General features: G+C 40.8%; 2 pseudogenes; both read left to right on the top strand.

The window, feature by feature from the left end:
• LOC105073371 (rho GTPase-activating protein 20-like) overlaps positions 1-23332 on the top strand; it is a 44047-nt pseudogene that overhangs the window by 8811 nt on the left and 11904 nt on the right.
• On the top strand, positions 1610-5772 carry LOC141575694 (protein-tyrosine sulfotransferase 2 pseudogene; annotated as a pseudogene).

Genomic DNA, 23332 nt, shown 5'->3' on the forward strand with positions numbered 1-23332 from the left:
GGCTGGGACTACATGACATCTTTAGTTGAGTAGTTTTTTCATGAAACTTTTTTTAAGAAGAAGGGAAAATGTAGAAACAAGTTATACAATACATTGTAATTCCTGGGAAAGTACAGCACTTTAACCAAAAGGTTAAGTTAACATTACTAGTGATGTTGTGTGAATATCTGCCCCTTGAAGAGCAATTCACTCCTGTAGCATCTCTCCCCAAAACCCGTAACCTCAATCTAATCATGAGAACAGAATCAGAGAAGCTCAAATTGAGGGATGTTCTGTAGGGTTACCTAACCAGTAAGCCTCAAAACTGTCAAGGTCAAAAAAAAAAAAAAAAAAAGGAAAAGACATAGAAACAGTCACTAAGGAGACATGGTAACTGAATGCAATGTGGTATCCTGGAATGGATCCTTGAACAGAAAAAAGGACATTAATGGGAAAACTGGAGAAATCTGAACAGTCAGGATTCCTGTAGAGGAAACGAAAGCTAGGAGTGAGGTATATAGAGACTTTCTGTACTATCTTTGCAGTGTTTCTGAAAATTTTAAATTATTTCCAAATTAAAAGATTACTTTTGTTTAAAAAAAGTAGTGTTGAGGAGTTCAGACTCTGGTTTGGCAGAGTGAGGTCTCAACAGACTGACCACTCTACAGATAACAATTGTAAACTCTAAGCAAAATACAAACAGCAACAAACTACCTGAAGGTCCTGAAAAGTGAGCAAAAATTAGCATATTTTGGAGAAGAAATGAACCTTGGAATGAGGCAGCAACTTTAGGTGAGTTTCCCATTTTTAAGGCATTAGCTTGAGGGCAGGCTGCAGGCACATGGTGGTGCAGGAAAACCAAACCAACAAAAAGCCGCAGTCTTTCTGGGCTCAAGAACCAAAGTACAGAGTCTGGGTCAGCCACCACCACAGGAATGTGAAGGGGGAAATCTCAAAAAGGAGAGTATCAGAGAAGAGAAGCTCTAGAATTTTTGTTTAGACTGTGTCCCAGCCTCTGGCTGAAGGCTGAACCGCACATGCATGGAACAGACTTAAAGCAGTCTGGAGCTAAGGCTAAAAAAATTGAACCAAGGTGCTGCTCAACACAGGTGAGATAAAGTTTTCAGCTTGAGTCTAATTAAGTTAGTTGTCTGTTAAAACAAAAACATGAACAGTATTTAGCAAATATAACAAAGCGCAGAGTCTCCAAAACAAAGCATTTCTAATGTCCAGAATGCAATCTAAAATTTCTTAACATATGAAAAACCTAGAAAGGAAAAGATAATAAACAAAAGCCAGTCCTCAGATAATTCATATGTTGGCGTTACCGTAAAAGAACTTCAGGCGGCCCCGCCCCCGGCGCGGGCATCTCCCACTCCACCCGGCAGGGGAGGCTGGCGAGCAGCCAGTCAATGCGCGCGCGGCGCTTTCTCGGCGCGCCTCGCACGGGCTCAGCCGATGGACAGTCTTGGGCAGCAGCTGCGAGGGCTAGAGCCCAGGGATGAGTGTGCCCAGGGGAGGTTCCCAGCTGCTTTCCCTCTGCCAAGTTGCCCTGCTTTTGCTTCTCAAGACGCTCTCCAGGCCTCTGCTGTCTCCTATTCACAGCTGACCGGCCCGCTTTGAGCCGTTTTCTCCCGGTGGCAGAGATAGGGCCCTCGCCGGGTCCTGTCAAAGGACAGTGACCAGCTTGGCCTCAGCCTGCTCTGACCCAGGCCTGCCGCTCTGGCTGTGCAGTCCTGGGCAAGTTGCCGCTTCTCTCTGAGCTGCTTGCTGGGCGCAGGGCATCCCTACCCGAGGTGGTGGAGAGGACCCCGCTAAATGGTGTCTAGAATAAGCTTGAGCAGAGTACATGCTCAGTGAATGTAAAAACGCAACTCAGGTGCTTTGTTTTCAAGTCCTGTAGCCAAATGAAGGATCAGTCTCAAGCGAAACTTATGCGAGCCCCAGGGGCCTCCCTCTGACCTGTGGCTGAAGCACGCCCCCCGCCCCAGGCCCAGCATGCGCCTGTCGGTGCTGAGGGCACTGCTGGCAGCTGGCTTCGCCCTGGCCCTGGTGACGGGAGGTGCTGGGGGGCCCGCTGGGCCCCCGAGGGACCATGCAGCCGGAGCAGGAGGACCTGGTGATGGTGGGCGCGGACCACGTGGAGTACCGCTATGGCAAGGCCGTGCCTCTTATCTTCGTGGGGGTCGTGCCCCGGAGCGGCAGCACGCTGATGCGCGCCATGCTGGACGCCCACCCCGAGGTGCGCTGCGGCGAGGAGACCCGCATCATTCCCCGCGTGCTGGCCATGCACCAGGCCTGGTCCATGTCCGGCCGGGAGAAGCTGCGGCTGGACGAGGCGGGCGTGACGGAAAAGGTGCTGGATGCCGCCATGCAGGCCTTCATCCTGGAGGTGAGCCGGCCCACGTCCTCTGCAACAAGGACCCCTTCACGCTCAAGTCGTCCGTCTACTTGTCGCGCCTGTTCCCCAACTCCAAGTTCCTGCTGGTGGTGCGGGACGGCCGGGCCTCTGTGCACTCCATGATCACCCGCAAGGTCACCATCGCCAGCTTCGACCTCAGCAGCTACCGCGACTGCCTCACCAAGTGGAACAAGGCCATCGAGGTGATGTACGCCCAGTGCATGGAGGTGGGCAAGGACAAGTGCCTGCCCGTGTACTACGAGCAGCTGGTGCTGCACCCCCGGCGCTCCCTCAAGCTCATCCTCGACTTCCTCGGCATCGCCTGGAGCGACGCCGTCCTGCACCACGAGAACCTCATTGGCAAGCCGGGGGGCTTCTCCCTATCCAAGATTGAGCGATCCACAGACCAGGTCATCAAACTCGTGAACCTGGAAGCTCTCTCCAAGTGGACCTGCCATATCCCCAGGGATGTGATTAGGGACATGGCCCAGATCGCCCCCATGCTGGCTCGGCCCGGCTAAGACCCCTATGCAAACCCACCCAACTACGGCAATCCCAACCCCATTGTCGTCAACAACACACACCGGGTCTTGAAAGGGGACTATAAAACACCAGTCAATCTGAAGGGATATTTTCAGGTGAACCAGAACACTACCTCCTCCCACTTAGGAAACTCAAGATTTCCAGATCTCTGCAAATGGCTTTGTTGCCGGAAGAGAAGAAACTTTACATTTGAGTGGAAATTGGACCTCTAATCCAAGCATATTGCTTGCTGTTAATTGCCAAATCAGGACTGCTCGTGAGAAATGTATTTGCATATATTTGCAAAAAGCTGAACATTGAAAACTTAACCTTAAATCACTCTATCTTACGATACTCCGGGGTAGAGAAGCAACAGTGTGGAAGAGTTCGGCTTTTGAAACTTAGGTATTTTGTATGTTTCCCCCTCGAGAACTTTTTCTTTTGAAGAAAGGGATTTGCCATCCTCCTTAATTTGCAGGACCACCGTGGTGGCTTTGTTTGTCAGGACAAGGCCCACCACCTGTGCCTCTCCCGTTAACCCTTAACTTTTGAATTCAGAGAATCTATTTAAGAATTTAATATATGAGGCTTTCTTTGATTCCTCCTCAGTTCTACTCAGTTTCACAGAGGAAAAAAATATATATTATTTGAATCAAAAAAAAAAAAAGAACTTTAAAGCAGCTCTTATGACTATGCTTAGAGGGTAAAGGGAGAAGCCAATTAAAATAAATGAAAAGATGGGAAATCTAAGCAGAGAAATAGAAAATATTTGTAAAAGCCAAATGAAAAATCTAGATCTAAAGCTGTAATATCTTAAATTTTTTAAAATCCCCCCTGTAGCCTTAGTTGCAGAATGGAAATTATAGAGAAATGAGTCAGTGAATTTGAAGGTACATTGATAGAAATTGTCCAATCTGAGGAATAGAGAAAACAGATTTTTTTAATGCCTTGGTGCCTAGGAAGAAGCCTCTGCACCTGCTCCTTATAACCATTTCCTCTAGGGTCTTCTGTTTCCTTAGGCACCTCAACTGAATGACACGTGATTCCTAGCTAACTCTCAGGGATGGTAGACTCTTAATCACCTTCCAAATTTGAGGGGATCTTCCCAGACTGTCTTCCCCTTTTTCTTTCTCTAAGATACACTGCTTGCTTCTCTCCTGGCTCTTATCTTAGGTGTTTATGAAACGCTGAAATAACCTTGATTTGGGAGTACTTCTGTTTTTAGTTCTACAAAAATGCCTGAGATTAGGAATTACTAGGGAAGGAAAGCCCTGAATTCTTGTGTAGAGCGAGAGCTAGGGGAAAATGCAAGAAGATTACCAAAATAATCTCAGTGAATTAATTTGTTTGTTCATAATTTGTTTATTTTAAAGTAAAGTATGCTATATATTCAAACAATGGAACACGATGCAGCACTGAGGATGAATGAGCTAAAACCACATGCAGTAAAATGGATAAGTCTCACAAACACAATGTTAAATAAAAGAAGTCGGTAATAAAATATTGCATGCTATATGGTTATATTTATATAAAGTGCCCAAATAAACAAAACTATTGTGTTTTATTAGAAGTCAGGATAGTAGGAACTAGTGCCTGAAAAGGAATACAAGGAAACCTTCTAAGGTGGTTTTCTGTTTCTTAATCTGGGAACCTGTCAAACAGGGTGTGTTCAATTTGTGAAAATTCTTCAAGCTGGACCATTAAGCATTGTACAAGTTCTCTCTGTGTACTTTATATGTCAATAACAAAAGTTTACAATACTGATTGTTTAAAAGGACAGTTTTATTTAATTGCTTTGAAAAAGGTACAAGTCTAAAGAAAAACTTACCTAATTTTTTCAACATAGATTTTTTTTTGCCAAATAAATGCAGTATTTAACATAAATGAACCTAGAAAATCTTCTGTTCAGGAAAGGAGAAGACATCAAAGATTGTAAGGGATTATGAAAGATGAAAATTGGTCAGTGGCAAAGAGATATAATGAACTTTCTGATGACCAATCCTGGGAGATTGCTCATGGAGAAAATTGTTAAACAACAGAGTTAGAAACAAGTTACAAATATCTGTTAAGTGTATTTTTCTGGAGCAAGAAAGTCAGTGAGGTTTCCAACTTCTTGAAGATTAGAAATATGATTTTAAAAGCTACTGAGTAACAAGACTATGTAGAAATGAACTTTAAATTATTTTTAACTTTAAGAATTAAATTAAATGCAGCAGTGACTTCAGAAAAATTATTAATCAATAGTAATTTAGTTGTAAATAAGTTGATCTTAATCAGAGGATTACAGTAATTAAGTTTTCTATGAACTAAATAACTGAATTATAGTTCTGCCATATATAGAGAGAAATAAATGTTTCCTTTCCTGACAACAAACTGGTTTCTGAGCCAAGATATTTCCATCAGTATGCCAAATTTCTCCTTAATCTCTTTAATCTCAAATTAAGCACATTTTCTGTTTGCATGGCACTTAAAACTACAAAAACACTCTTGAGATAATTAGCCCACTTTTACAGATGTGGAAACCAAAGCTTAGAGATGTTAAGTGATTTGCCCATGATAATACGTCCTGCATATATTTTTGAAGCCAGGTGTTGGAATTCCAAAGCAAGTAATTTTTCCAATATAAGGATTTTACTTGTAAGAAAGCCATAAAGTAAGAAAGTGGATCTTTCTTGGATCCTTCCAAGAGGTTTTTGTTAAAAACTAAAACCTGACTGTGTAGTTTTTCCTAATGGATATTTTCACTTCTGGGTTCTCCAGAGCACAGGTTTGCCCAGGGTTGCAGTACCGTGCACCCCCATCAGCAACAATGGGTTGCTGATATTTTGTCTGGATTGATGCTCTTAATTTGTTAGGATAAGTATTCTATGAGTTTAATTGTTCTCTCCCATTATCTTTCATTGCAGTTCTCCAGAACAAAAGGGCAAATGGCTCTCTCTCCTTCAGAGGTATTTTTTCAGTATACATATTTTTAATCTTTCAGGTATAGTTAAATGATTAAATTCTTCTCTGCAGGGATGTGCCCCTGACTATTCCCCTTCCCCTTAGTGGAAATTGTTCATTTGTCCTCAGAATAATCTGAGGTTTAGACTGCATGCCAAACTATGTGCTGTAAATAATGTTCTCTCATTACATGTATTTCTTACTTTCTAGGAAGGAGAACATTGAGGTCTGGATCATGTTAGACAGAATTTAGTTAATAATCTCTCCCATCTCTTTCTTTGTCTCCAGCCTGTCACTTGCAGCTCACAGTTTCCTCAAAGCATGTATTAAGTTTCCACACATGGAGGGTTTTCTGCTGAGCACCTCAGAATTCAATTAATACCCCTACCTCTGAGCATACAGACTAAAATGGTCAACTTAGATCCATCTCTGATTCCTGTGGGCCTTCCCCCTTCCTCCCTGCTCCCCCTTTCCAAGCAGTGGAGATAACCAAGATGCACACTCCCCTGGAGAGCTCAGTGAGAAGGGAAAGGCCACTGCTTTGGTTTGGTCTAATAAAGTGTTATAAATGCTCCTGTGCTGATGAGCCAGGTTCTGGGCATGTCCAGGGAAGGCAGGGAAGCTTTGACGATAAAACATCACCCAGAGGTGCCTAACCTGAATCTGCTTCTCAAGCCTTGCTTGGAATGGATCTTCTCTGTTCTTTTTTGTGCCCATGCCTAATGTCCTGAGAATTTTTAAAGTGATCTTCCAACCCATAATGTAATCTGACTTTGCTGAGTCTTTCCATCTGTCTTTTAAAAAACAGCGTATAAGTATATTGAAAAATATTAGCAAAAATAGATTGATTTGAAAATAAGCCATTAGCAAAATCCATCTGACTCTGTGTTGTTTTGGGTTGTTGTTGCATTTGATTAGATACATCAATCTAGAGAAAGAGAAGGACTACCCGAAGAGCATTCCACTCCTAGTCGTCACCAAGGATGTTGGGAATTGCACCTGTGTAAGTGTTTCTAAGCCAGAAAAAATTAAATTCCAGGTCCCTACATAAGGCAGAGTGCCATGGATAAAAAGAGAGACAGGCAGGTAGACAGAAAGACAGACAGACTGTGTACGTTCTACAGAAGGTAGGCATTTAGAAATACCATGTGGGGAAGTGCATTTTCCTGGGTGTATGTGTATCTTTGTATAAGTGAGAAGCAACCCTAGAGAAAATGAAACAAGAGAAATCCTTATTAACTACAGTGTTGAACACTGACGCTTGGAAGGATATTGCCTGTCAGGTGTCTCTTGCCTTCCTCTGGCGTCCTTGCTTCTCTGGGTCCATCCAAAAGCTGCTGCAGAGGCTTGTTGTAAAGCCATTTCCATAAGGAGATATTTCCTATTAGTATTAAGCAACTTTTTTCCAACTTGTCACTACTTAAGTAGAGATAAGGAGAGAGTGGTTTTGGAAAGTTCTCCATTCTTTGAGTTTTTAGGGATTGAATACCTCAGGTTATTAATAAATGGATGAGCTGGGAGAGATGGTATTTTTAATGGATCAGCATGTTTCTTCCTCACAATTATTATCATATTGGTCAAGAAAAAATTCAGTCTATTTAGCCCTAGTCATTATGTGGAAAGTGATGACTGAAATACAGCAAAGTGCCGCGATGTTATCAGCGATGAGCAAAACGGAAACATGAATATTTCCATGATACTGTGGATTGTCACACATCACAGGAGCTCCAGATCACACAGAGTAGTTTTGTGTGTGGACAAGTATGTAGTACAAAACAGTTATATTTTGGGCAAAAGTTATGCAAAGGTCTGATACAAGTGCCAGATGTCACTGCTTGAGGGAAATACTCAAATTTTTCTCTTCTTTCACTTCTCTTCTAAAACCAGTTCTTTCTCAAGGACACACTTTCCATACACGGCAAGTGTTTAAAAAAAATTTCAAGGTATTTTTCCATGAAAGTCCTGAATGTAACCAACTGCCATAACCACTGAACGAAAGCCAGCAGGAAAACGGTGGTGTTTTTTCTCCCTCTTACTTTGCTACAGAAGGTCTGTGCAGTCTCACACCATAAAAACTTGAGTGGTTGAGTTACCAGTGGATTTCACTTAGCTTTATTTTTATATCATACTGTTTGTGGTCGGGTTGGGTGCTCTGTTCTATCACTAGACCCTGGTGAAGTCCACGATGGTGCGACACACTGTCCTTTGCCCTCAGAAGTTGTTTCATGGCAACAGTCTCCTTTTGGGGAGCCCTGCTGCCAGAAAGAGTGATTCCCCCAAACAGGACTGTGTGTATGAGAGTGTTCTTTATCCTTGGCCTTCAGTTTTGTGCCACCTGTTAGTGACTTCTGCTAATATGGGAAAAACAGCCACATTTTCAGTTTTGTCTTTATTTTGTGTACTAGCCAAAGAAATCTTATCTGCTAAAATTCATTTGTTTTGTCTACCAGAGAGGCATGCAGGGAAAAATACACATCCTATAATTACTGTTTTGAGCAGATGTCTCTAATATTAACAAAAATCATCATCTTAGAAACCAGATAGATTGCGAGTGATTATTAGTATTACAGGATAGATGCTTCACTTTACAAAAGATTTTATATTGAGTGTTTCTTTATATGAAATGGAAAGGTTTTTCAGACTTTAAAGTAAAAAAGCAGAAGCCTTTCATGATAGCTATCTCAAGTTTGCAAAAACATTTCTGCCATTCTGGTAGAAGGTGAACACTGAGCCCTCCCTGTTGGGTTCTGAGACACTTCTGCATAAACCTTGGAGCTGCAAGGAACACAATTTGAAATCAGTTAACAAATTTAAGCAATTTTTCATGTTAAGTAATTGGCTCATAGAGAAGAAATGCTCTATAACAGAGGGATGAGTGATGAGTTATCAGTGGCTTTCACTTAGCTTCATATTTATACACCATTTTGTTTCCATTTATGCTACCTTACTGTGCCATTTAAGCCCGGCTGGGCACACAGCCCTAATTGCTGATTTATCTGATCATTGTAACTTGTAGAACCTACCTATAGTAAATACTTATTTTTTATAGCATAGCATTGTCTTATATTTAAATAATGTCTTGGAATTCAGTGAACTCTATAGATATTTCAGAATCTTGTTATTCTCTTTGTTGTGAACTGGATTTTTAAATAGTCATTTCTCACTGTGGCTTAGTACAGAGCTGTTACAGATACCCTGTTCAAGGGCAAAGCTGGTAACAGGACTGAGCTTTCTGAAATGTTCAGTCTCTTTGCTAGACTCATTGGCTTTAAGGCCTCTCCAGATTTCAGAAATGAAAACCTCGGTAGCTGCAGTGCCTGACATAGAGGATGAGCTCAATAAGTAGTGGGGCTTTTTAATGCTAAACTTGAAATATCTTTTGTAACCAGTTCTAATTCTGATTTTACCTAAACTGGCTTTTTACTATGCAAAGAAATAAAAACCCACACTGTGAAAACAGTACACAGGAAGAAATAGGAATTAATCCAGCTCAGTCCCTTCTTTACTAACATGTTGCATTATGGAAGTAGTCATGGGCTGGATGATCAGCCTCACTGATTTTTTTTCTTTTGGTTGGGAGGGTGATTCATGTAACCTTTCTGAAATATTTTATTCTTTTTCTGTCTGGCTTAAGGTCTTATATTCTGTGAGCCACATATTCTTTATTTTAAGAGAAAGAGATGCTGTATTAAAAGGCATCATATATAATAGAATGAAAATAAATTATAATCAAGGCTTTGTGTTCTATTCAGGCCATGTGCTTTACTCTTTAAACACTTTAAACTAAGATTTGCCTGTAGATAATCATTTGATGATAATTATTTGTTCACCTGTTTAAAATTCTCTATTTATAGCTGTGTTTTTCTATTTCTTTTTTTTTTCTACAGTCTAAAACTATAACAGTAACAAATACAGATACTGCAAATGATGTTATCAATGGGGCGCTACCAATGCTAGGGGTAACTGTAAGTTACTCTGCTAGACATTCTTAATTAAAAACAAACTTTGATACTTTAGATTCATGTAAATATTATCCCTTCCATCTTAAGACAGCTGATTACTAGAGATACTAAAGTTCTGTTTTGTCCCCAAAAATGTAGAAAATAGGGACAGTAGTTTTTTTTTATTCTTTTTGAGGGTTTTGTTTGTTTGTTGTATAAGATTCTTAATAACCTCCTTCCCCATTCCTCACTTATCATTGTATGACTATTCTTTCCCTGTTTCCTCTCTTAGTTCATCTTTGTTATCTGTTATTCTCTTTATTATCCCAAAATTCAATTCAGTCTTAGGATGCAATTCTGAAGGATTTACTCTATAGAATTTTTACATAAATAATATATAGCTAGAAACCACATTCACTGGCTACAGGTTCAGAGGATAAGAAGGATGGTGCCTTTGATGAACTGGTAAATTAAAAAATAAGCTTTGAATTAGATCATGGATTTGAAGACCTTTAGTACTCACACCACATTTTTGTTAGTGGAGAAGATTGGAATGTTTGAGGATGAGGTAGGGAAAGAGCATTGGGGAGTCCCATCTCCTTCTTACCGGTGTATAAACACCACACAGTGGGTCCTTGTATTAAAGTGAATGACTTTCAAAAGGATGGATGCCAAAGGAAACACTTGGACAATACCATTTCTTGCATAAGATTCTCTATATATACGAAGACACGGTGTTACTATGATGTGACATGACATATATTTAAGATATGTCATAGTCTTAAGTATTTTGATTTGCTTGTACACATTGCTATTGTTAAGCCCTTAAGAAAGAACCAAAATTTAGAATAAGATATCTGATTTATTTTAGTTCAATTTAGAAATATATTTAAGGTATAATTAAATATATATGCACTGAGTAAAGCAGGCCCCTCTGCATAGATTTCTAAGCCTATAGAATTATACATTGGAAGAGAGTGAGTAGCTTGAGGGGAAGGAAGGGAGGTTAATTAATGACATGACTCATTTTCTTATTTATGCTTTTCTTTTGGATAAGTGATCAGTCTTATCACACCAAAAGTATTTCTATTCAGTGTGGGATTAGGAATTGAGTCTCTTTGGTTATACTGCTCTAAGGAATTATTAATGTGTACACTACCCTACATGAAAAGAAAGGATTTTTACTAGATTGCTCTTCCTGTTTGCAATAAAAATGTTTGACTAGAGGATAGGAAAGGAAGTGACAAAATAGGGGAGGGGACTTGGCAGGATAGTCTCCTAGCCCATTCCCTTCATTATAAGGTCAGGGTCATGATTTTTAATCAGAAGATAAAGGCAAGAATATTAAATATTGCCATTCTGTTCTGACTTCATTTTAAACATTTTTGCTTTATCCTCTTTTAGAGGATACAGCAAAGTCTGTATAATTTGGTATTATTTCTTTCAAATGGGATTTTTAGTTTTACTGGGTTGTAATTCTGCTAGTGAACAGTTTCATTGTTTCCCACAACTGGGCCTGTTCTCTAGACAGAATTCTTGTCCTTTCTGTCCCCAGGACTGGACTTGCCCAAAATAAAGCCAGTGTACACTGTGCCAACTACCTGTCTCCTCAGAGCCCCTTGGTCAGTCTTTTCTTTCCACTCAGAAGCAGCTGAGTTAATAATCAGCCTTTGAGATTTTACTTTTTCATCACAGACACAGCAGTGTTGTGGTTTTCTGGATAACAAGGTTGTCTTTGCAGGGGCACATTGGAGATTAATTCTAGTGTTCGCTATCAAGTGCAGAGACCTAACAGAAGTCAGGACTCTAAATAAGATCAATTAACCTTTTAGTAAACCAGGAAGGTTTTGGGTTTTTCTGGGGTTTTTGTTGTTGTTGTTGTTGTTGTTGTTGTTGTTGTTGTTTTTACTTTACAAAAGGGCGTGTGTGTGATTTCCCATTCTGTGGGCTACCCATAATACTGAGAGCCTGATTCCACTGAAGTTCATGGATCCCTCGTCATCACTAGGGGAAAAGGGCAAGATTTCTGAGTCCTCTGTTAGGGGTTAGAGGAGAGATGGGTTGTAGGAATCAGCATTGCCACCCGCAGAAACCATATCACCCCCATGAACCATGAAAGCATTTATAGTGGCCCTATGTTTTTGCAAAACATAGAAGTGCCAAAAAATATGTCTTTGTTCAGTTATCAAATGTGAGAGAGTGATTGTTAATTCTTTTATCTCCAAGGGCTCTGAGAAAGAGAACAAGTGTTGGGTGAATTCTGGCAAAGAGGAGGCACCATACCCACTTATTGGTAAGTTTCTGTGAAAATATAAGATGGATTGTGTTTTAATTATAGTTCTAAATGTCTCAGAGAATTGGTCATATGGTCCTAAATTTAAATACTATTAAATAATAAATCTCATGTAATATTCATTTATTCATTTAATAAATACATATATCAAGTATATCCTATGTGCAGATAAATGATAGCTCTTCATTCAAGTAACTAGTGGTATAGAGGGGAAGAGAAATGTAAATTTTCCTTTCTTTTTTTTTTTTTTTTTTCACTTTACAAATAGACCTATTTTTGTCAAACCTTTTAAAAATTTCTTTCTAAGAGAAAGCAAGAAGTGCTGGAATTCCGTTTTCCCTGTATATTTATTTTTCATATTTAGTTCTTGAATCTCCTTTCCTTTTCCTACTGTTTGCCTCTATAGAAAACCTTCTATGATCCAGTCATGCCTCTTAATGTATCAGTGAGTATTTAACACCTGCCCTGTACCCAGATCTTTGCTAGGCATCAAAAAAGAAAATGAAATTAAACCATTTAGATTCCTAAAAATCTTTATTGACTTATTTAGCAATAGGTACTACCCTACCAACTAACTACTTTGCTATTTCTCTAGCCAAATTTCCCAGCACCTGTTTTGAGGAATTACTGGAAAATAGGTCACATCTCACCTTATTTAAATCATTTAGCTACAAAAATATTTCTTGATCAGTGAAGTCCTTCAGTATGGAAATGGAAATAGGGCAATTAAAATAAGGGACAGCATCTGTAGCAAATCTTGAGGTGATGACATTGATGATGATGATGATTTCTGTTAATGATTTTTAAATGCTTGCTATCTGCCTAGCATTATGCAAAGCATATCACATGAGTTATCTCATGTAATCCTTTCATTTACCTGTGAGATCACTACAGTGTAATTCAGGTTTCAAATGATCTGAATAATCTAAATCCAAACTTTTCTATGAAATGTATATTCTCAATTTTTATATCAAGCCATCATGCACATAGCTGAGGACAAAAAATTCCTTGCATTTCCAGTTTATTTCTTAATGTTGTCATTTGTGTAAAAGTCAATGAGCAACAATTAAAGCTGTGATGAAAAGTCAAATAAGTACTTAAAATAGTTATTTTAATAAAATATATTAATTTAATTAAAACTATGTAGATAGTAACTGTCAGGCTTAAAACAACATGAAGCTTCATTTCTAACTCACTAAAAAAAAAAATAGGATATGGGACATGGTTGTTACTTAGCAGCAATTCTCCATTGTATATTTTACTGCACCTTGCAAATTTCAGTTGTGGATTAGCTACTGGCTATTTTGGTAAATCAATTTTGTTTTACTGCTGTCGTAGAAGTCTTTTTTTATTTTTCTGCCTTAGTCCCTGAAAGTTGCTGTAGTACTTAATATCAATGAAACATTGACACTATATGCCTATGCAAGATGAAAAGGAAAAGTTCACTGAATTAGATTCAGTGATAAGTCTGGAATGGAAGAGACCTTACTCTCTGTACTTAAAAAGTAAACAAATCTACAGCACAGTGGTACTTAAGAATTGAGAAAATGAAATTACTCAGTGTACTAAAGATCAAAAACTTATATTGCAGTCAGATGTCCAGGGTTTAGTTTTTCTAGCTTGAAAATTCCTTTTTGAATCTTGTTCTTGTGTCTCTCATACCCTACAGTCTTCCTTCTAACTGTTGCCTGTGAATAACGGCCTCAGAGTGGTGTGGTGGGAGGGAAGCATAAGTCAGACAAGCCAGCCCTTGAGTAACTCTAATTGTGTCTATAACTAATAAAGAGTATAAAATGTCTTCTTTCAGGTAGATATCTTGTATTGAATAATAGTAATAATAGTGATCTTTGAAATATATAGTTATTTGCCCTTTGTATTTAAATACTATCAACCACTAAATTTTACTTATTTGATCCTTATAATACTGAGTGATGGGTAGGATAAATATTTTAAATCATGGATTTAAGGCTGAGAGAGGTCAAGGATTTGCTGAAGATTTACAGAGGTAGGTAGTGTCAAAGGAGAAACTAGAATGCCTTTCAGTATTCTCAGATGTGAACATAGGGAAAGTCAACATGATGCAACTCTCAAACTAACCTGTGCATTCCCAGACAAGATATTCTTTAAAGACTTTTTTCTCTTTGTTTCTCCTCTCTACCCACCCACCCCAAAAAAAAACTACTTTGGTGGGGCCACCTGCATTACACAGTGGTCTCCAACTGTAAGAGTGTGCATGGCGATCGCTCAGTCAACAAAAGGATTCTTTATACCAAAAGTCCCAGGAGCAAATTGCAGGACACTCCAGTCTGTAGCACACATGCTTATACTGACACAGTGCCAGTCAGCCTAAAGTCTACATTTAGATTTTCCTCTGTGTAGGACATGAATTCCCCTACAGGATTACAATGAGTCACCTTCAAGACACGGCACTCCTGATGCAGGGGTTGAAGGACTCCCCCACACCTTCCAACCTCCAAGAGCCCTTCCTCATGGAACAACTGCCCAAAGAGAAGCAGTGCCAATTTATTCTGAAGCCCAGCCGGCTGGCTGTGGCCCAACAACTGGGTGGTGAGTTTTCTCCCTCTTTCATGAGAGCCTTTTTTTAGCAAAATTTTTCACTCCTGAAAACAAAGTTTTCAAAGTTCTTTGCCTTTATACAGGCAAAGACCCAAACTTCCAGCCAGATGAGGTATTTTTTTTTCTTTTGAGTTTTCTAAGTGTTTTGAAAGGAAAGATGGAGCTTTAGAAGATGGGTTTATAAATCAGCGGTGGGGGTGACTGACGGGTAATCAGCAGCTGGTTGTGGTACAGCCTGTTCTTTCTTTCTTAACTGTCCTTCCCCCTTTAGCCTTATGCCCACTGCAGAGTCAAAGGCACCAGGCATGCCTTCTTTGTACTGTAATACATTGCATTGTGTGTTCCCCCTAAATGATCACATTATTAAAAGAAGGCCATCAGTGATGGGTGTCAGGAGATGCTGGTGCCCTACCTGGATCCTGGTACTGATAATCATGTGAAGATGAAGGTAATTTCCACGGAAATCTCTCCTTAGTCTGCTAAGCTAATCTGAATTCCCTGGGAACATAGCCATCTGTTACCCTCCCCATAATAAAGACTCCAGAGTGATAAAAATTGGTGTTCAACGTAGGAGGGCCATCATTAATTACCCTAACCCGTATTTCAGCTTTACACCCTCAGTCTGAAAGTAAGATTGTATAGAAATGAAAGCAAATGTGTCAGACCAAAAAGTGTGAGGTGGGGGTGGGGGGATAGCAGAAAATTGATGCTGAATTTTTGGAGCTGCTTTTGTAAACCTGAACAAACTGGGATGCCCCATGGACAGTGGCCACTGTTTTATGCTCATCCCCCGACACATGCATGTCCAGCCCTGTCTCTTTCGGTTGATGACCTAGCCTCAAACTTTATACTTTATTGAAATCACTGGTCAGGACTCCTTCATCTTGCCAACACCAGCTATAAAAACTGACCCAGCATTTGCACCAGTCCTCCTCTCTCCCACAGAGTTAAAGTGAGTTTTTGAACTCTAAGGCTGTTTACTCACATCTTTGGGGGGTTATGGAGATATTACAGTTTTCCATCCCCTGAAACATGAGCTCCATGAAGGCAGAGAGTTGAGTCTGTTTTGTTCACTGCTATGCTTTCAGCACCTGAAACAGCATCTGCATATATAAATTGAACTCAATAAATATTTGTTGAATGAATGATTTTATTGACAGGTCTGTTGCTGGTACTCATTGAAGACACAAAGGGAATGTCGCCTTTATAACTAAGCTGAGGAAAATGGTGTTTTACTCTTCAATCTTTCAATGCATGTTGTTCAAAATGATTTCTCTGGGTCTCTTGTCAGTAAAATAAATTTATTTTAACTGATTTGACCAAAACAATCAGGGGTGAAGAATCCTAAGAGTTTTACCCAACTTTCTCAACAGCTTGCTTAATTAAACTGTAGGCATCCTCTGTGTGTGAGTCCTCTGTTTCTCTCTGTTGGAAGTTAGGATGATATTGGTTGCAGCTGTAAGACAATTCACACTAAGGGAATGGAGTGACTACAGACCCATGGTGGCAACCTACCTGTGAAACTGAAAGTTTAACAAGTGAATCAGTTTTGTATTTTTTTAATACACAAGATTTGGATGAACAGCTACTTTGGAAACCACTGACTTAGACCAGGGCTCAACAGACTTTTTCTGTAAAGGGCCAGATAGTAAAATTTGCAGATCAAGAGACAGAATTGATGGTATCACACAGGTACTTAAATAACAAGAGGAAAAACAAATTTTCACAAATTTTTTATCGATGACATTCGATACATAGTAATAGAGTACAATTTTGTGTAGTACAGATCTGCTAATGAGAGGAATTGGATTATTTTGGTGGAATAACATTTGGCTTAATTGAAGTATGAAGTTAGTATTCCAATTATCACCATTGAATGGAAAGTGTTCTGATCTGTAGTGAGGTTTTATGTATTTCATCATCTTTGAAAATATCTTTTCACATAAGTAGGTACTGCCAAATACTGACATACCATGCTACAAGCGTACAATTTTAATCGAGCATATTTCTCTCTTCAGAGACATTTGTAGAATTTTGTTAGATCCTTCTTTTGATGTTTGCCTTTTGGCATGTCATTTCATTGCAGATTAATCACTTCCAATTGAAAGTTAGGTAGAAGTGAAAGGCTTTTGAAACATGAAATTCCCCTTTACACAGGTCAATTGCACAGTTAAAGGATTTTCAAATATAGAAATATCCTTTGCACTTACATTGAGGCAGGTAAATACTGCTAGACATGTAGTTTGAGCTCAGAAAATATAACTGCTGCAGTTTTTTTTATGGGAATGGAGATCTTGCTTCTTGTTTTCACTTTAGAAGGCGAGAAAAGTGTGAAAGTAGCTTGACATTACTTGTTCACTAAATGTCATTAAATGTCAAAGTAGTGTTTTTGTTTCCTTTAGATAAGTATGCAGCAGTGGAATTGCTGTGTCATATGGTTGTACTGTTTTTGCTTTTTGGAGAAACCCCCATGCTGTTTACCATGGCAGCTGCCCCAAGTTGCATTCCCACCAACAGTGCGTGAGGGTCCCCTTTCCCCACATCCTCACCAACACTTGTCATTTGTGTCCTGTTGATAATAGCCGTTCTCACAGGTGTGAGTTTCTATCTCATTGTGGTTTTGATTTGCATTTCCCTGAGAATTAGTGATGTTGAGCATCTTTTCATGTGCCTGGTTGCCATCTTTATATGTTTCTTGGAAAAAGTCTCTTCAAATCCTCTGCCTATTTTTAATTGGGTTTTTGTTTTTGGTTTTTTTTTTTTTTTTTTGCTGTTGAGTTATGTGAGTTCTTTATATATTTTAGACGTTAATCTCTTATCAGATATGTGATTTGCAAATACTTTCTCCCATCAACTTATTGAAGTAGGTTGATTTTTCATTTTGTTGACGGGTTCCTTTGCTGTGCAGAAGCTTTTTAGTTTAATGTACTCCTTCATTTTTCCTTTTGTTGCTTTTCATTTTTGGTTGTCAAATGCAAAAAAAAAAAATCATTGCTAAAACCAGTGTCAAGTAATTTACCCCCATGTTTCCTTCTAGGAGTTTTATGATTTCAGGTCTTATATTCACATCTGATCCATTTTGAATTAATTTTTGTGTATGGTGTGGTCCAGTTTCATTTTTCACTTACTGCTCTCCAATTTTTACACTAGAAAAAATCATAATAAAATTTATATGGAATCACAAAAGACCTAGAATTGCCAAAGCATTACTGAAGAAGAAGGAGGAGGCTGGAGGAATAAACCTCCCAGACTTCAGACAACACTACAGAGCTACAGTAATCAAAACAGCATGGTATTGGTACAAGAACAGACATCTGGATAAGTGGAACAGAATAGAGAGCCCAGAAATGAACCCACATCACTTTTGAAGAGACTGCCCTATCCCCATTGTATATTCTGGGGGGTATCCCAGCAGCCCTGCCCCTCAGGCCAGTGCCTTAAAATTAGGAAATGAGTCTCTTTAACACAAAGTCAGTGATTTGGAAAGAACTGCTTCTGCCCTGGGCCCTGGGGTGGGTAGTGTGCACACAAGTGCTTTAAGAAGCATTCCCCAGTCCACCACGGCCCACAGATCTCCTGGGCGTGAGCTCTCTTGGCCTTCAAAGCGAGATGTTTTAGGGGCTTGTCTCTCAGGTGCCAAACCTTAAAAGTTGGGGGGTATGAACCTTTCACTCCTTCTGGAGAAGGTCCAGGTTTTGAGGAGATTTTAAGTTCCCTCCCAACTGTGGGTTGTTGCACAAGGGGTGGGGTTTGTGGTGAGATTGTCTCAGCCTTTTCTAGCCACTTGCCTCTCATTTGCCCAATGTGACAGTCTCTCTGCCAGTTTTTAGGGTTTTTTTCCAGAGAAAACTGTCGCATAGGTAGCTGTAGATACGGTGTGTGCATGGGAGGAGGTGAGTTCAGGATCTTCCTATGTTACCATCTTGCTAAAATCTCTCATTAAAGGGTTTTTTGTTGTGATTATTCTTTAACAATCTATGAGGACAAACTTCTGAGAATTATACTTTTTAATATTCAGCTTCCTAATTGAAGCATGGAGAAACGCCGGCTTGGACCTTGTCGGGGCTGTCTGGGCTGCTAGGCCTTCCTGAACTCCACCGGCCCTGCATTTATATCTCCCTTACAGTTTTTATAGCAATTGCATGTCTTTCCACCAGTCTTTGACATTTGGAAAGTAAGAGCTGTGCATTAAAGCTCTGCAAGAAAGTAAACTTTAATGAGTTTTTTTCCTCTCAGTCCCAGAGGGAACATGAGCTCTAAAATTGAATGTTGTACATAGTAAAAGACATGGCTGCAGCTGAAAGTATTTATAATAAAGCTCAGGACTCAATTTCTGCTTTATCCTGTCTGCACTCATAGGATAGCTGGGTATATAACTTTATGATAGAGCATTCTTCCTAAGAAGTGTATGAAAGCTAAAAAAAAAAAAAAATCAAATCTGATAGTTTTAGAAATAATGAAACCAGATTAAATGTGAGGAAACTAGACTGAATACAACTACTCATCATATGTAAACATACATACTCAACAAACATTTGCAAAGATTGGCATTGCTGGCACACAGGAACCCCCTCCTGAATTTAAGAATGGGCTCAGCTTCCTATCCTGTTCTTTAAGATGGTGCGAGTTGGGGGTGTCAGGACAGGAAGAAAGTACTTTAGTTAACCAGAGTCTGGTATTCCTTCCTGTCCACACACTTCCCGAAGGCTGTTAAACAAGTGGACAATGGATGTGGGGAGGAGGTCCTCTTTCTGGGGAGGAGATTGGTGTCTTGGCAGCTCTGTTTGAGGCTGCTGTGGACCTATGCCCTGGGCAAAGTAACACTTTTCAAACATTATCCTACTTAATTCTCTCAGTGAGGCTGTGAGCTGTAGCTGGTGTTCTCATGTTAAAGTGAAGAAGCAGGATAAGTCACTTGCACAAATAAATATCTGAAGTCTAGCTGGGCTCCTGACTCCTGAAACAAAGACCTTTGCACCTGGGTGTATGAGCATTTATGATGCACTTCCTGTATTCTGAGGAAGCCAGGGGTGGATGATGGTCTAGATGCTGTTCAGTAAAATGTTTCCTATTTGATTGTCTTCCCACGATGTGCCTTTTTTAGTATTTGGTTTAAGTTGGTTATGCTGAGGAAATAAACAGTATGAAACACTTGCTTGAAATGAGCACTGGGCACTGCCGACCGTCCCCCCCCCCGCTCCCAGAATCGTCTCCTTTGGTGTCCCCTCCCCCTGGAATCATCTCCTTCATGTCCCCTCCCCAGAATCATCTCCTTCGTGTCCCCCCCTAGAATGTTCTCCTCAGTGTCCCCCCACCGGGATTGTCCCCTTCGTGCCCCGTGGTCAGAGAGAGCTGAGGGGTAAAGCACCATCTCTGGCAGCATGGTTGGCTGTCAGGGCCTCACAGCCAGAGCGTGATGACCAGTTTCATGCACTGTCCCTGGGGAAAAATGTAGTCAGACTCTATGTGGGCGCCACCTGGGGGCCCGTTCACCTCAAGAGCTGTTTCGCATCTGCCCCATGCAACGCAGGCTTCGGGGGTCAGCCAGAGGTTTGGGCAGAATTCATGCCCATTATTTGGGTTGGGGCTCCCACTAGTCTGTCTGCTCCTTCCTGGGGTTCCCCCTTCACCCTCCAGCTGCTGTGGTCACCTCCCTCTCCATTATAAACTTTACTGTGGCAAGGGCGAGTCTCACTCATGTTTTCATCCATCCATGCTGCCTTGAACATACTTTTTAAAGTCAGGAACCAAAAAATACATGAAAACTCTGCAGTTGGAAAGAAAGGGGGGAACATAGAGCATTAGCTTCCTGCCTCTGTGCTCGACAGCAGAGTGGGGCATCAGGTAGCAGAGCCTTCTTGTTCTCAGAGAGCATCTTCATAGCGACGCCTCCTCCCCTTCCCCCAGGTCTCCTCCCTACCCTTTTCCTCCTCCTCCTCCTCTTCCTTCTCCCCTTCCCCCTCTCCTTCTCTCTCCTTTTCCTCCTCCTTCTTCCTTTCTTTTTCTCACTATTGAGTTGTGGTCTAATTTGATCTTCAGCTTTTTTGTTCACTTTGTCTCCTCTTTAAAATGGCCTGTGTGTTGGTATGAAATGCTTTGTACTGTAAGTTCAGTAAAGGGGGAGCCCTTCTTTCACCTTTGAAAATTTGGTGCCAGAATTCAAGCACATAGACCAGTGATGTCCCCAAAATGGGGGGGGGGGGGAGAATAACCCAAGCACTTAACATTTCCTTACCTTATAAAATGCTGAGCTGTGGTGCTGAGCATACTATAATCTTATAGAAATAAGATTAAGTGAATTAAATTAGTTTTGCTAATAATCTCACTTCTTCCTTAGATTCAGGTCAGAAGATGTTTAAAAGAAGAAGCTCTATCATTAACTGGGCCTTCTGGTGGGGCTCGAGCACCCACCTGGACAACCAGCCCATGTCACCAACATCTCTGAAGCCAGGACAGCTCTTCGGAGTGTCTTTGCCAGAAATTTGTGAGAACAAAAATCTACCCAAACCTCTCTTGGTAAGTCTTGTTTTGGTCTGTAACACTTAACAGGAAAGGAGAGCTCTGGAGGGAAACTCTACCCCAAATGGAAAAATTGTGGACACTCATGGCTTTGGCTGAGAACCTTTATTATTACTTCAAAGAATACAAATCTTGACTAAGCTATTGCAGAATCATAAGGCAGATGTGATGGGGAGAGATGGTCTGGTCTGCTGGCGGCAGGAAAGAGCAGCACACACCTGCTCAGATCAACTAGAGTCTGTCTGCTCCGTGGACGGAGAATGCACTTTATCCCCACGTTCCTCTCACATCCTTTCTTGAACCCTGTGTTGTTCAGAACATGACTCTTTCAGTCACCTTAGTAGCAGGGACTAAACCTCATACTTTTTATTAGTGTTCTAAGTGTTTAGGCATGCAGATACATCCTCTGGCATTTAGTTACCTTTTGTATGTAGAACAGATCAGGTGAAAGCCACTGAGTGTGCATGGTCTTCAGTGAAGGTAGTAAATGAACCCTGTCAAGCAGCAGTTATTGAGTGTCTGGTACCCTCCAGGCCGTCCCGGATTACTGGCACTTCATGCTCTGCTGTGTGTCTGTGAGTACCAGATGCTAGTCTAGCCAATTTATCGCTGGTCCTTCACAACAGAGTTAGAGGGTAGTTGTCACCATCATCACCATCACCATCACCATCTCCATCATTCCTACTTTACAAATTAAAACCCCACTCCCCCCCAAAAAAACCCTCAAGTTTACTGAAAGTCACACACAGCAAGTCTGAGCCATAACTAGGTCTCAGGTCCTGTGGGTTGCATGTCTCCAACACCCACTCTCTTCCTCCTAGGCAAGTGTAGGACACGCAGCTGGAAAGGAAGCAAAATGAAAGACTGATCAGAATGGAATGGGACAGAGAAAGCTTCCTGGAGGTGATGATTTTGGAGGCTGATTTTAAAAGAAGTCAACACAGGGAATAGGATGAAGTGTAAAGTCACATGAAAAGAAAGACAAGCAAGTGGAGGATGAGTTTGGCAAGAACATTTCCATGTCTGGGGACAAGATTTCATGTTAGAGAACAGTGGGCAAAGAATAGTGAGACAGGAGGGAGAAGAGGTAACAGGTACCTTGAAGTGACTACTGGATCACTGAAAAAGGACAGTCACATGAAAGCAAGTGTTGAAATGTAGCAAGAACAAATGGGAGAAAATAGATTTAGAGAGACACACACACACACACACAGTGACTTTAATCCACTGCACTGGCAGCCTGTCCAGCCCCAGCCCTTCAGTGCCTCCCGCCGGGCCGCCCCGGCCCCTGGCAGCTGGGGAGGTCAGCGGTGTGTTCTCCGGCTCCTTCTGCGTGAAGTGCCATTTTAATTTTTGTTTCCTTTGCTTCCCCATAGGATATGCTTTTCTTCCTTAATCAGAAAGGACCCCTCACAAAAGGGATCTTCAGACAGTCGGCCAACATGAAATCCTGCAGAGAGCTGAGAGAGAAACTGAATTCCGGAGTTGAAGTACAGCTAGACTGTGAATCGGCTTTCGTGATAGCCTCTGTCTTAAAGGTGGGGAACGCACGCCCTTCATCCCCCCCACAGTGGAGCTCTGGGGGAAGACAGCTGCTCTCCCTCATTATAACGCTAGTCCCATCTGCGAAGAACCATCATAGTTAGAGTCTCACAGCCAATTAGCTATTTGGTAAAAGTATTTGTAGCAGAAATTCTTGTGGCAAAGATGTCTATGGCAAATAAGTTTACTTACAGCAAAAAAAAAAAAAAAAAAAACCTGGAACCCAGCCCCATGGTCACTTAACTCACATCCATAGTTGAGTTAGACTTCTTCTAAAATGTTTTCCTCGCCACATTCTTGAAAATGCCTCACATCTTTGCAAAACCTAAAGTCAAAATGAGCTTTCAGCAGAGCTCTTGACCACAGCAATGGCTTCTGCAGACCAGTGTCAGGCTGCCGTCTCTCAGCAGGCTTGGAGTGTGCCTGCACCAGGGGTAGGGACAGGGCCCCAGCCTGTATCCCAGGGCCTGGAGCATAAAACCCAAATTCAGGAAAACGTGGTGAAGAAGGCTCTTACATGTCCCTACTCCTAGTCAATTGCTCACAGAACCATACTTTATGAATTTAGGAACAATCAGATGTCTCTTGGTAAAAGGGCCATGTCTGCTCTTAAAA

The sequence above is a fragment of the Camelus bactrianus genome, chromosome 31 (genome assembly GCF_048773025.1).
Source record: "Camelus bactrianus isolate YW-2024 breed Bactrian camel chromosome 31, ASM4877302v1, whole genome shotgun sequence".
Lineage (NCBI taxonomy): Eukaryota > Metazoa > Chordata > Mammalia > Artiodactyla > Camelidae > Camelus > Camelus bactrianus.